Raw genomic sequence first — 14,767 nt, forward strand, 5'->3', positions numbered from 1 at the left:
AATAGTCTGTAGGGTCTCGATAGTTGTTGCTAGTGATAGCAATGGCATTTTTATTCCATTGCTGAGACCAATGGATTCAAGCTTGAGTGCTTGCGTGCTTCAAATTGAGCAATGAAGTAAGAGTTCATCTCAGAAATAGTGCTTGGTTTAGGTAGAAAGTGAGGGAGTTGGAAGGTGTTCTCCTTTGTTGGATAGTTTAGGTTTTGGAAGATTTAGGAACATTAGTAAAATCAATGGTAGGATGTTTTTCATTAGTAGGATGCATTAAGGTGTGGAAAATAAGGAAAAATAAAGAAAATATAAGTCATTGTAATGATCACGAAGTAAGGAAGCAAGGAAAGAGAAGAAAAGAGATTTTGCATATCTTAGAAGGAAAATAGGGAGTAAGGGAAGAAAGAGAGAGCATTAAAAGGAGAGAAAAGGGAGGGAAGAGCTCATTTGAGCTTTTGAGAGATTGAGAGAGAGAGTAGTAGGTTAGGAGAGAGCAACATGCCATGAGAGCAATGATAGTAGAAATCTATAGTGTCATCACCCTTGGTGGTTCCAAGTATGCTCAGAACCTTCCTTTCTGATCGATGAATAAGTACAGGATCATAGCTAGGTGCATGTGTGATTAAGTGGTTCATTTTCCATTGATTTTTTGCCATTTGGTGTGTTTTCCCATTGATTGGACGATACCCCAAGCCTAGGACACTAAATTGTAACATGCCCCTCGAATGGTCGAGTCACCTTTGTCCACTTGGATAGCCCTTCTTGGACTCAGATGATCCACACTCTGATGATCGAGTCGGGGCACTTGGACACTTAAAAATTCCACTTGCATAGTCCCACTCAAACACTCGAATGGTCAAATTGTCCACTTAGACGCATCTTCTCAGACTCAAACAACCCAATTGACCATTCATACATGCCAAATTCACCACTTAGATGGCAAAGTTTGGAACTTAGATAGTCAAAGTCCTGTAACTTGGATGTCTGATTTGAAAGACTACTTGAACCAGAACACATCCTTAGGGACCATCCAAACCTCCCAAATATGCCAAATGATGTGAGATAAATACCAAGTGACCCTAGCTAGATCCCACACTTGCGAGTGTGACCATAGAGCTAATGACCAATACCATAATTTACCCTAACAGGCCTAAGAATTGACCAAATCAACCAATCACTTGCAGCTTACTTCCTAGTAGAGACACTATTTGACTGTGTCGTTTGTATGTGAATGATTTCATTGAAGGTTGCACATTGCATTGTAGGCACTTAGGTACATGAGAAAAGTTGAAAGCTTGATTGCGCACAACTCAACTTACATTGCACCATCCAAGTGTGTGGATAGGTGCAAACTTGCAAAGTGATTTCACTAACAATGAACACACTAAAGGGGAAATAAGCTAAGGAACGAACCCACTAGTAGGACTTGCTAAACCCTTAGAATTGTGGAAATAAATCTGGACACCCAACACTGAGAAGTGTCCTTAGTTGAGCTAATCACCCTCATTGACACCTTAGTGGTTCAAGAGACTTCCAACATGGCAGGTGCTAGCATGAACACAAACATCCAAAATCTCGACCTAGACAATTTTCTAGTCCACATATAGCACACCACAAGAAATCTGCAGATGAAATCATAGCCAATCTCGAGGAGGATAGCAGGTTAGGAAGGGTTGCCTTGCAATGCTTACCTAGCTACAACCAAGAGCAATGTGCTAAGAGGCTACGCTAGAAACAGAGCTTAATGAGGTCCAACGAGTTCTAGCCATTGCACATAGGAATAGAGCCAGAGGAAATGCTGATAGGGAGAGAGTGTTAGAGGTTGATCTTACATTGATTAAGCTTCTCATGAAGCGACTGTTAGATAACACTACTGCAAAGTAAAGAGGAGCAGCCCTAGCAACTTTGTTGCTAACTGGACCGGGAATCACCCCAAATGCTAGAAGTTAGATCAAGACACTTATAGTTGCAAAGCAACTTGAGAAGTATCAAACAAGTAATGTGGAGCCCCAAGAGGAACACTAAGGAAAAGGGGTTTCTACTGCAAGAAAATCACTTTTGAATGGAAATAATCATATAGTATTCATCTTCATTGTCTTCATAGTTCTCTCTCAATCTTTCATAGATAGATACATTGTTTTGATAGAATTGACTATCTCTGACTCTCTCTCTCTCTCTCAATCAATCAATAGTACATCATATCCTTACTACAATGCTCAATAATCACTCATAATAATCCTTCTTAGGTCGTGGATATACCTCCCAAGAGGTATGGGAGCTATGAAAGGGCACCAGAGTCACTATAGTGTCTCTTCATAACTCACTACTGTCACTTCACTTCAGTCTGCACTTGAGTCTTCAGTAGCTACTTCTTCCATTTGTTTTAGCTCTTTTGAACTTAGATTCATCCTTTCCAAAAGTTAGAAAACTTTTCCAAAGTACAACCTCATATCACAGAACACTTACAAAAGATCTATAGAACATAACAGAACAGAGCATAGATAGAGGCTCTATAGAAGGTTTACAGAGGATCAACATAGGGTTATAGAAGGTCATCAGAGAACATCAGAATCTCATAACTCATACTAAAACCATTCCAAACTATCAAAAACTATTCAATAAGCTTTTAAAAGACCTCAACCTTTATCAATCATCAATCCATACTTCATACAGAAGAAAATCAGAACAAAACAGAAGCTAAATAGAAGGTATCAGAACCAATCAAAACCTCAACAGAACCTATCAGAACATCACAGAGCCCCATACTTCTACTAAGAATCATCATGAGCTTCCAAAAAATAATCAATATCATCCAAAACATTTCAAACACTTCAAAAACAACCAATCATCACTCAAAATCCATCAAAAATCAACCATTCAGGCCTCAAAAACAACAAAAATCAACCAAAAAATCTAATCATTTCAGCATTCAACATATATCCCCACACTTAGAAAGGAAGCGTCCTAGCAACCTAAGGAAAAGAAGAATATAAGTTTAGTAAAGAGCTCAATTTGATCTTTTTTCTTCAATAATCACCCAACCACGACCCCAACATATCACCTATATATCTGATAAGACTACAATGAAAGGAAAACACCCTTGTGGATATTATTTCCATTTAAAAAAAAATTGTTAGCAACACAAAGTCATAAAGGATATAAGCGTTTTCTTTAAATCAACATCATCTTTTGCTAGCTTTTAATCCAATATCGTCTTCATCAATCCAGCTTCAACTTCAGCTCCATTCAACAAAGATAAACAATATACCCATACCACAACTAACACCACTTACACAAACAATATCTGAATGGCACCTCTTAAAAAAAAAGGAAAAAAGTAGAAAGATTTATTCTGATCAAGCTTCAAAGTTACAAAGGATAATGGATTGTCATGAAGGAAAATACAACATTAATATTTGCACCTTGGATTAATTCCAGCCTTTGTAAATTCAGCCCTAGCCTATGTGTACATGTGTGAACAGCCCTTAAGTTTGGAAAGAGGGTTAGAATAAAAGGGACTAGAGGCCAAAGGCAAGACATCTTTTGATCATTCAATAATCTTGGCTTTACCATTTTCTTGGAGTTAGCTTCTTCTTAGCCTTTGAAGCACTCAGCCATGGCCGTCATGTATTCTTGAATTTCCAACCATTAATACATGATGAGGATGTCTTGGTGCAATATATTTGTTAATTCTTTGTTGTAGCTTAGTTAATTTTCAATTTCAGTTAGATTTCATTCCATGGTTGATTGCTTTCTTACATTGGTATCAGAGCAGTAGCTTAGATCCTTGCAGAAGTCATTTTCAAGTACTAGATTTAGTTTCCTAGGCTAGGGAGAGAAAACCACAGTTAGGAATTTGAGTGACAGGACTTGACAGGACATGAAGGCTTCAAACCGGAGTTACATGTGAAGGTCTACTACAAACAGGGATGAAGATGGTGATTCTTGGCATTATTAATGGAAGAAATGGCGGGCTCCAGCCAAAATAGCAGGCCGTGATCAAGATTTGAGCCAAAAATTGGGGTAAGTGGACAAACTAATGGTTACAGGACTTAGAGGAAGGGAAAAGTTAGAGTTACTTTTCATGAAACAAGGGTTTCTTCTCTTTTCCTTCAAGCTGTCCACAAGAATCCATGGCCAAGACAAGATCAAATCTTCTCTTTCTCACTCCTATCATGAAAATGGATTACATGACCTTCTTCCCTGTTTCAAGAGCTTCATTTGGAGTAGCTAATATAGCTACTTAGCTTTGTTTTTGGATTTTTCATACGTGAGTATGTCCTCACGCTGTTTGCGCTGCCTGCACACACTCCCCTACTGTGTGGAAAAATTCAAAATATGATGTCCTTTAAGCATTGCTAATGATCTTTTTAACCCTGGGCAAGAGGTCTCTCACAAGCTTCTTCAAGATTCTTATCATTTTGGAGTTTTCCCTCTTCTTCAAAACCCTGGCTATGGCAGTTTGGGACAACATCAAAGATTCCTGAAATTTTTGAAGCAAATCATGGGGCTTTTGTGGGCAAAACATCTCTGAAGCTCCCTCAACCATTTCCCCTCAAGAATCCATCAACATTGGACCGACATTGAAGGAGATTGAAGCCAATGGAGGTCTAGGTATTCAATGGACATCATGAAGCTTTTATGCCATTAAATTTTGGCATTCCCTCTCAAATTTCGGGATCTCTTGGACACATTGAAGCCCTCTCTATTACCTATTGCAACCTACTTCAAGTAGAGAAGGTAATGTGTCTTCATCAACCCTCATTTGGAGCATTCATGGAGTCATGGAGCTTTCATGGGATTAATGAAGCTGAAGCTTATCAAGGAAGGGATTATTCTTGAAGATTGAAGATCTCTTGGACTGATTTTAGAAGGATTATCAAACTCAACTCACCTATGTCAAGCATTATGGATTGAAGGTCATTCCATCAACAATGCTCTTCTCCAATCAATTAAATGAGGTACTCTAATCACTCTTAATTTCTCTTTACATCCAATTGCTGATCTCATTTCCAATTGTTGAAGAGAAATAAGAGGATTAATGAAGCTTTCATTCATAGCTTAATGCATTACATGAAGCCTATAGGTTATGTCAGTCATTGTCTTTACTAAACCTCTTCAATTTACTGAAATGGCCATCTCTAAATGTCTCAAACTCTTCCATAATGAATGAGCATTACCCATCTACTTTCATTCACTGAAATCAGTAATTTCTTGAGCTTCATTACACAATCTTTATTGCCTAACCCTGACATGAAATTGATTGCCTATTTTGCCTCTTGATCATAAGAAAATCATTACCCAATTGGTAAGTGAGAAAAGCTTTGTAAGCAGCGAGTCACTGTTGAGGTAAATACCTCTCCATTTCTCATTTACATTTCAGCCTTTTCAATTCCAATCCTGCATACCATGAAAGGGCAAATGAAAGGCAATTGTATTTCCTTCCTATTCCATGCATATCATACCGATTTTTAGAGCTAGAATTCACTTGCCATGTACATGCCCACGAGGAAAAGTGGATGCCGGGCGAGTTGGTAGGACAAAAGAGAGGTGACCCTCCCCTACCGACGAGGACCCTGAAGGGGAGCGCAACCTGGCTCGAGAGGGAACTTTGCAAACCCCTCGGGTCTCGGATCCCACGCATTTTCAAGTTTAGGTGCAGGTACAAATCTCAAAGGCACTTGAAATCAGCCTACATCATGAGTTTATGGGCAGTGAGTTCTTGAGATATTGGCAAATGTATGGTACTCATGAATGTATGGTAAATGTATGAAGACATATGGCTACAGTAAAATGTATGCATCCTATGGTAAAGACACTATGGTTCAGCATTAAAGTTTGGGACAGAGTATGTATGCATACCCTCATTAAAGATTGCAGTCTACATTGAGTTAGACAGCCGTTTTACTGATTACAGAGGTCATTTTCAGTATGGGCAGATGTATGAGACTCTCCTACAGGGTTATGAAGTTGGTACATGCTTGGTATTGATGGTACAAGCCATTAATTGACTAGAATAGGGTATTCACTGCCTGCAGGAATTTTTAGACAGCAACAGAAAATCCCTTACAGAAATTTCTGTACTCATTCATTTTCTGCACTTGATAGCTCGTTGGATAGAGGACTCTTCAAGCTTCGAACAGAGCCAAAGACCTCGTAATTTGGATCTCTATAAGTGAAGATAATCAAGTTTTTCTACTGCAAGAAATTCAGGACAGAAATCAACCCATGGCTAGGAATAAGAAGAGAGACCCTGTTTTGGATACTATCAATGAAGAATTGAAGGAATATCAACAGGAAAGGGGTGAACATCAACAGGAAAGGGGTGAACATGACACTTCTCAAGATGCCATTTACCGAATGCATTATGAGAACGAAGAGGTCGATGCAAGTTCCACCCACTCCCCTACCAATCAACCCATAGAGATGTCTCATATCTCAATGAATTCAAACAGTTTTCAACAATTGTCAAATGACATAAAGGATATGAAATCAGGTTTTAGGGTATGAGGTTGGGTATTGACAAGCTTGTAGCACTTCTTGGTGAGAAAATGTTGCCTACAGTTGGTCTTAATGTCCCACATCCTCATAGGGATGAAGAACCACCTAAACCACCTACTCCTAAGGTGGTAGGTCAATTTGAAGTTGGAGAGTCATCTAAAGCTAAGGATTTTGTTCAGCCCACTTCACTTTAGCCACAATTCCATCAACAAAAGGGTCACTTTCAGCCACATGGGCAGGATCCTCAAGAGAGAGTGCAAACAAACTCAAAGCATGATGAAGACATCCATGGGTGCAACTCTTTCTACAAGCAATTTTACCCTCAAGCAAATGTTGGTGGCTATGAGCAAGGGCATGTTAATTCAGCCCCAAACTCTTATGGGCAGCCACATGGACATGTGAATTCAGCCCCAAATGCTTTTGGACAGCCACAACATAATTTCTCTACTCAAGTGCAGCCCAATAGGCCAAGTCCCATGTCAAATCATGGTTGGAATCAGCAAAATAATGGGCAGCAACCACCTTTCAACTCACCTATGCATGGACAACCTCAAGGGAACCATGGACAACCTCCCAATGTGAGCAACACATACTTTCAGCCTCAAGGACATTATTTCCAGCCACAAAGTCATGGTATGCATTATGGACAGCAAACTCCTTATGCACAAGGGCATGGAAATAATGAATATCCTAGGCAAGGACCTTTTGGCAATTCTTTTGGACCACAACACCATAGTGGGTAGTAGCACCATAATGGACAACCTCCTCAATACGAGAGAGAGTACAAGGAGAAAATAATTATCTCAAACTTCAAGGGAGAGAACCCTTCACCCACGGAGTTGGAGGAGTGGTTTGACAAGTTAGAGATGTATTTTTCCCTTTACCCAAGGCCCGAGAATGCCAAAGTAAAATTTGCAGCCCTTCATCTAGAAGGCTATGCTCACACTTGGTGGAGATATATGGCGAGGATGGGACATGACTTCTTGTCTTGGGATGCATTGAAAAATGCTATGATTGAAGTCTTTGTTTCCCCTATTGAAAAAGAGCGGTTAGAGAAGAAGTGGTATGCACTTGAGCAACGTGGTCTCTCGGTTAGAGAGTACTCAAATCAGTTTTTGAACCTTTCGATGTATGTTCATGGGGTCTCCGATAGTGCCAAGTTGAATAAATACATATTTGGTTTGGAACCTACTCTTTCTTTCGAAGTTGGAGCCATGAATCCTACATCCCTACAAGCTGCCATTCAATTGGCTGAACGTTATGGGCAGAAATACAAGGGTTTTCAGCCAAAAACAGGGCATTCTTTTCAGCCTACGCAGTTCCCAAGGACATCAAGCCATTATGGGCATGCTAAAACTGATTTTCAGCATATTGGGAAGCCATCAAATACTTTCAGCAATACCTACAGCAAGATACCCACTTTTCCTACTGTTTTTGGGTCAAAACAAAGCAATAATTTCAGACCTAATGCTGAAAATAGATTTGATGGAAAGAGAACTGATATAAGTGCCAAAACTTCAGCCCCTAATCAAGGCAAACATGTATCGAATGACAAGCTCAAAGATATGTATGCTAAAGGACTATGCTTCAAATGTGGAGAGAAATGGTCACCCGATCATAAGTCCAAATGCAAGGCCAAAAATATGAAGATTAGCATGATCATCGAGGATGATTCCGATGTTGAATCTATTGAAGGAAGCTTGGCTCAGCTTGATGTCACAACAACTCAAGAAGAGGCGCATGAAAATGAAGAGAATGTCTATGATGAGTTCTACGATCTGATGAAAATCCAAGTGGCAAATGGAAATTTTGAGAAGATCAATCAATGCTGTCCTGTGAGGTGTCCGCTAGTCCCAATCCACGGCACACCTTTTAGTAGTCCATCAGTAGGTTTTTCCATAAATGATGCCGCCCGCTGCTCCCTTGGAACATCACGGGATTGTCACTTAGGCCCTACCGAGTCTACTTCGCAACGGGAGAGTTCTGGCCGAACCCACTAGGATCGACCTGAAGACTTGGGTTCCTAAAATCGGATGGGTCTCCTAGCAGCCAGCTAGCGTCAGTAATTTCAAGTTCCACTTTTTAGAGGATTACTCAATCTGAAGCGGACTTGCCATTGCACTTGGTTCAAAGAGAATGGGAGATGGAGGGGAGTGTGGTACGTCAACCCTCCTGCCCATAAGGCAAAATCCCATTCCGGTCCCCTAAAACAATGCAAGTCGGTTCTACCTAATGACTACTTGGTCAATTTATCGTCTTCCTATTTCTATATTCGATGTAGAAAAGCTCCCAGCTAACCGGGACCACCCTACCATTGGACGGACTCGTCGGGGGTTACGCCCACCCGCTTTCCTCTGATGATGGGTCATCTTTAGTTTTTTAATTACCTACAACACATTTATTGGAACATATACAACCAGCTTCCTTAATTAATCCATTTAGTCACACGTTCCTTCACATAATTTATCTCACTAACACGCATACAATTCGAACAGTAAAGCAAACTTCTTTATTGTATTGGAAGTCTTATTACAATTTTCATCATTCCGACCCAGCAGAGAGATACACAGAATTCCATAAGGACATTCTGTCCACCAAGATTCCACCCTCATAACTAGTATTTAGGGTTCCAGGATCCCATCCTGGGTCACGAAGGGGCTCGTCAGATTCTTGGAACAATGCAGGATTTACAGCCAGAGCCCCCTCTGGCACCTACAATTCCTACTGCCCGAGACTATCCCTACTGACAGACCTTTCGCCTACGGAGCAGGTCCAAGCCTCTCGTAGCGATAATCATGACCCCCTTGGAGTAGGGTCTCGCCGCTAGCCTTCGTGTGTTGATGGATTGTCTACGTCTTTGGGTTCTCTCCTAGTGGTGGGTTCCTTGAGTGGTTTATCTGAGTGAGTTCCTTGACTTATTAAATACAATCCTCAATTTGTCTCCACTCAGTGCATGTGTTCTTTCCAGTGCACTTGTGCTCAATCAGACTTTTAGTTTTTCTTAAGTGTACTTCAAGTGCGAAAATTCAGGGTGAGTACGGCAAACAATCTCTAAGCGTCTTACGCACTTTCGCTTCGTCTTGGGCCTGATAGGCTTTGTCGATCAATTCTTTGGCCGTCTTGATGGGGTTTAGGGTTTTTCTGTTACGCCACCATACCCTCTACGTTATGAATGGTTCGAAACTTGAGCTAGTTGTAGGCATTGCTTTCAAGGGTGATGCAGTATTGCGTTCTTTCCTCCTCCATGAACGGAAGTCGGTGGGCGCGGTCTTGCTGCGACATCTTTTGTTCCTTTCACGATCCCAAGTTTCCATTAGCGCTTCCCAAATAATAATTTGCTAGAAAATTCATAATTAAAATAAATACTCTATATGTTTATGGAATGAAAACATTAAAATCCAATCCAATGTAGAATTTTCCCTTCAAGCTTTAACTTTTTGCCCTTTATTTCAAAGTTCTTGTGCCATTTTTCCTACCTCGCTCGTTGTTTACGTGTTTATGTGTTTCACTTCACCCCCCTCCCCTTCCAGCTCGAGAAGAATCCTTCCTAGGATTGAAGGTTAGGGGCATTTTGCAATGGGTCTAGGAGTTACTAGCGGAGGAACCAAGTGTAGAAATCGGGGTTGTACTCTAACTGAGATTCGCGGTCTAGATCAAAAGTTCTAGTGCCCACGTGCGTGATATAAGTGAGAACATCTATTATAAAGTCACCAAAAGCGACCTGGCTAGCAATATGTAGCTCTTCCTCAGTCAATAGGCGATCGAGATAAGGGTGTCCTTTGATGTGCTCTTCCAGGGGTTGGCCACCAAGAGTGGTTAACACTCTATACGAGGTTGGTGCGATGTAAGTGGGGTCGTACTCTGCTGTTTTGATTGCATGGCACTGCTCAGCGTTTGGCATGACTTGGCACCCTTCAACTTCCCATTGCAACCTAAGAGTGTACAATGCCTCAAGAATCGGGATTCAGTATCAGCAAGTTTTGATAATTCTGCAATTTCTTGGTTGGTGATGGCAAAAGTGGTTCGCTGATCATATGATGTGATGAGGCGTTGTTTGAGGGCTCGCTCTTTAGAGATCTCGTTGTTGAGCAATTCAGCAACGAAGTTAGCTACTTTTGCGAAGGTAAGTTCAAACGTATCCCAAGAACAAGGCATCGTACGAACTTCGGTTGCAAAAGGTTCGGGCAACAAGCCTAAGTCCAAGCAGTCGTAGCTCAGAGCTAGCTCTCTAAAAGTGGCATCTAGTCATCTAATGCAATCAACCATGTCATCCCCCATATCTTCGGCTAGATCTAAGGCTAGTGTCAAAAATGATTTTCGCTCATAGGAGGGTTTAAGACTTGTTGGTGGTTGGGGTTTAATAGCACTAGAGCCTTTGAAAATGAATAGTTGCAGTTGCGATTGTTCTTGAGATTGTGGTTGGACCTCCTGGATTAGGGTTATGGAAGTAGCAGCTACATCCGATGGACTGCTGCCTTCAGAATGGATCATCGTAGTCGAATTGGCTCTAACGGGTGATGGCTCATGTGACAATGTCTATCGTTTGGGCCAATAGGCTTGTTCGACTCTCTTGGGAATGTGCGTGGATGAGCTTGATGGATGTGGATTTGGAAAGCACTGCGGCTTATGGTTTTGAGGTTCTATGGGGCTTGGGGTGATCAAGCTTGAGGGCGACGTACGAGTGGTGCCCTTGTCCGTGTGGGCTTTAGGGATCTATATCCAGGCATTCCCCTCATAGTAGCCTTGCACGTACAAGAGGACTTTAGGGACCCACCTTTGCTTGATCATGGGCCGATTTCTGTGACTGCGCCTTGGTTTCCTAGGTTTAGAGCTTCGGGTCTTATGAGGGTGTGTGCGTCGACTCCTATGGCAATTGCAGCTGTTTAGGCTTTGATTGAAACCTAAGCTGTTGGGTCTTAGCTTTTGCTGCCATGAGCAACAATTCTTGAGAGTTGGTGGGTGGTGGCCGAACACTATCCCCCTCCTTAGATTTGGCTGCTAATATTTCTACCAGTGGCCTTGCGGACTGTGGTGAGGTCGCACAGCCCTTACTGAAAGGTGTAACAATGCGAATGTTGCCTATGGCGAGGTGGATGCGCTGGAACTCATAATCAACGTTGCAACGAGTTTGCTTTTTGAAGGTTGGCCCTAGCAGCGACTCCATGCCTGCGTCTTTGGCATCTGGCAACACGTAGAAGATCATTGGTACAGTCTCAGACTCGATAGAAATGGTGGCCCTGCACTTGCCGAGAAGTGCATATGAGTGGCCCCCATATGGGCTTAATTTGGCATTAGTGGGTTGTAGTGGTGGTTTGCCAAGTTGGGCCCAATGATCATGAGTCAAGACATTGAAGTTTGTTCCCTCGTCGATCAAGGCATTGAAGGCGCATGTTCGCTTGGTAGTGACTGTGATGTGCAGGTATGCGGGCTCTATGGCTTCCTCATCCTCGTCATCGACTTCAGTGATTGTGGCTACTCGTACTTTGACAGGTGGTTCCAACATTGGTGGCTCATGCAAAGGATGCATGGCAGGATAGTACTTCTTGACGCGACTGCCATTGAAGAAGCCTATTCCCTCACCGTCTAGAGTCTCGAGTTCGGCGTTGCCCATTCGACTGATTGCACAAACTTTGAAATGTCCAAGCCCCCTAAACTTCATTTTTTGCTTAAGGCCCTTAACTGAGTATAGGAGCACTAAGTCACCCTGTTCGAAGTCACGTTGCTTGACGTGCTTGTCAAACCAGCTCTTGGGTCGTGCCTTCTCACATATGAGCACATGAGTGGCTAGAAGGTGAGTCTCCGAGAGGCATTCGAGTTCAACTAGGCATTGCGTCCATGCCTCCTTTTTCTCCCATCACTCCTGAAGTGCGATTCTCAAGCTAGGCATGAAGAATTCTACAGGGAGAATTGCTTTGGTTTCGTAGGTCAACCTAAAGGGGGTCTAGCTCTGGCAGTCCTTTTATAGGCTATGCGGTAAGCCCACAAGGCTGCCATCAGCTTGTTATCCCAGTCGATGCGCGAGGCAAAGACTACCCTGGTTAGGACGTTGACAAGAATCTTATTCATGGATTCTGCCTGGCCGTTTACTTGAGGGTAGTATGGAGAGGATTTTCGATGGATAATTAGAAAGGTGAATAGGAGATGCGCTATCACTTCATTGATGAAGTGTGTGCCTCCTGGTCACTAACTAATTCGATGGGGTAGCCGAATCGCAAGATTACCTGCTCCCACAAGAACTTGGTAGTCATTCGAGCATCATTCTTTCGTGTTGTTCTCGCCTCTGCCCATTTCGTTAAGTAGTCTCTGGCCACAATGATGTATTTGGCTTGCGAATACTACACAGCGGGGCTAATGGGTCCTATGAAATCGATTCTCCATTTTTCAAAGGGTTGTCATGCAATGATTGAGATCAACTCCATTTGATCCTTGCAAATCAGTACCTTTGTCAGTTGACACTCGTCACAATGCTTAACAAATCGTGCTGCATCACGAAACATTGTTGGCCACCATAGTTGAGACTACAGCACCTTGCGGGCCATCGTGTCTCCGCTAAATTATCCACCAGCAATTCCACTGTGTGCCTCTAAGAGCACGTCATGCATCTCATGCTCACACACGCATCTGCGCAGCAATCCGTCTTGCCCTAGGCGATACAGCTTGTTGAGATGACAAGCTCAACACATGCGGACATTGATGATGGACCGCCTGGTTAGATGGGTCCACACGTCTACACTTAGCACGTCGGTGGTCATTATGCATCTCACATGGCCACTGACTCATTACTTATTATATTCAGGTCGTTACACCTATTTACAGCTGGCATAGTTATAGTGCCAGTCGACTAGTGTAGTCGGTTATGCATTGTTTGACTTCGACTGTATTGACCGAAAGTCGGTGCGCAGGTTACAGATTTCAGGTCTGTAAGTTCAAAGGTGTTTACCAGTGAGTAAACACAATGTTTATCTGCAAACAGGTTGCAGATTTCATGTATTATTGAGCAGACAGTGAAAAAGGCTGTCTGGTGTATTGCTGTGCACTACAGGTCCAGGGTTGCAGAAGATTTGCTTGCTGTTGGTATTAATTTTGTGATAATGGCAGAGAATAGTGGAAGCCCCATCATTGAGAAGCTCGACAAGAATAACTACCCTTCATGGAAGTTCCGTGTCACGAACTTCCTTATTGGAAAAGGCCTCTATGAGTTCGTTTCAGGTGAAGAAAAGGAGCCGAAGATGAGTGATCCTCCAACTGCAGAAGAGACAAAGGCACGGAAAGAATGGAATGCAAAGGATAAAAAGGTCATGTATTGGTTGTCTGCAGTAATTGACAATAATATGCTGGGACACATTAGAAATGCAGAGAATTCATATGCAGCTTGGACCATACTTGAAAGTATGTTTTCTGTAAATACAAAGGCACGAAAGATTCAACTCAAGCAAGAGTTGAATACATTAAAGAAAGGGAAGATGTCTATCAATGAGTATGCACTGAAGGTAAGAAGCATTGCAGATGCATTGGCAGCGATTGATGCAATGCCCGATGATGATGATTTGGTGTCGTCTACCTTGGGTGGACTTAACAATGAAAAGGCTTGGAAGTCTTTTGTAACTTCTGTATATGTCAGAAAGCCATTTCCAGATTTCGATGAATTGGTCTCCCTTATGATCACTGAAGAGATCAAGATGCAGAGTGAGACATCTGAAAGAAGTGGTGAATAGGTCCAAGCTTTCTACTCCAGTTTTGGAAGGGGACGTGGCAGGTTCTCTTCAAGAGGCCATGGTACAGGACGTGGTAGTGACAACTAGCAAAACAGATTGAATCAGCAATTTGGCAATATGCAGGTTTCAGGAGGTCGTGGTAACTTTAGAGGCAGGGGGAGCTTTAGAGGAAGAGGTAGATGGCAGAACAGAGGTTCTAACAACTCTGGTATTGTGTGCCACTACTGTGGCAAAACAGGTCATATTGCAGCCCAATGTTTTGCTAAGAAAGATGATATCCGCAGTGGTAAGTTGCAGCAAGGAAACTATGCATCGTCTTCACGACAGAATGAAGACAAAAATGAACGTTTGTTCGTTATGCAGCATATGCTAAATGCTGTTACAGGAAAGGGAATACATGAAGATGTTTGGTATGTTGATTCAGGTGCATCCAATCATATGACCAACCATGCAGAATGGTTTGGACAAATGCAGGATTTGCAGAATGCAGGTTATGTGCAGACGGGTGATGACTCATGCCACCCAATTTCACACATTGGAAAAGTTCCCTTGTCCTTGCA

Source organism: Lygodium microphyllum, chromosome 14 (assembly GCF_053477565.2).
Source record: "Lygodium microphyllum isolate KBCC chromosome 14, Lygodium_microphyllum_v1.1.10, whole genome shotgun sequence".
NCBI lineage: Eukaryota > Viridiplantae > Streptophyta > Polypodiopsida > Schizaeales > Lygodiaceae > Lygodium > Lygodium microphyllum.